Source organism: Lathyrus oleraceus, chromosome 7 (genome assembly GCF_024323335.1).
Source record: "Lathyrus oleraceus cultivar Zhongwan6 chromosome 7, CAAS_Psat_ZW6_1.0, whole genome shotgun sequence".
NCBI classification, from domain to species: Eukaryota; Viridiplantae; Streptophyta; class Magnoliopsida; order Fabales; family Fabaceae; genus Lathyrus; species Lathyrus oleraceus.
The window spans coordinates 481,663,294-481,664,168 of record NC_066585.1 but is presented as its reverse complement, the minus strand read 5'-3'; positions in this window follow the sequence as shown (position 1 = coordinate 481,664,168).

Genomic DNA, 875 nt, shown 5'->3' with positions numbered 1-875 from the left:
TGCATAAGAGAATTCGATCAAGGAGAACCTAAGATCGAACCATTTTCAAACCCGAATGAAAAGGATGACGAGCTAGAGGAAACGGAACCTCACGAATGTTTGGACCTTACTCGAGACCTTTCACCGAGTTCTCAAAAACCAGCTTAAGAACTTAAGGAACTACCCAAGAACCTAAGATATGAGTTTTTGGATAAAGAAATGAACCGCCCAGTAATAGTTAGTTCCACCTTAAACCAAGACGAGACGAATCGACTCTTAAATGTTTTAAGAAGATACCCCTCCTCCTTAGGGTACAACATCTCTGATCTAAAAGGTATTAGCCCATCCGTGTGTATGCACAGGATTTCCCTGGAGGAGGATTCAAAACCTTCCAGGGAACATCAGAGACGAATCAACCCTGTAATGAGCAAGGTGGTGAAGAAGGAAGTCCTTAAATTTCTAGAAGCTGGTATAATCTATCAGATCTCTGATAGTAAATGGGTAAGTCATGTACATGTGGTACCCAAGAAGGGAGGCATCACATTCGTGCAAAACGAAAAGGGAGAGCATGTCGCTAAACGCATAGAAGGCGGATGGTGTATGTGCATAGATTATAGGAAGCTCAATAAGGCAACTAGGAAAGATCATTTCCCCCTTCCATTCATAGATCAAATGCTTGAGCGTCTTGCCAGACACTCTTACTTTTGCTATCTTGATAGATATTCTGGATTTTTCCAAATACCCATATACCCCGAGGATCAAGAGAAAACAACCTTTACCTGTCCTTACGGAACGTTTGCTTACAGACGAATGCCGTTTGGACTCTGTAATGCGCCAGCTACTTTCCAATGTTGTATGATGTCAGTCTTCACAGATTATCTCAACGGAATCATGGA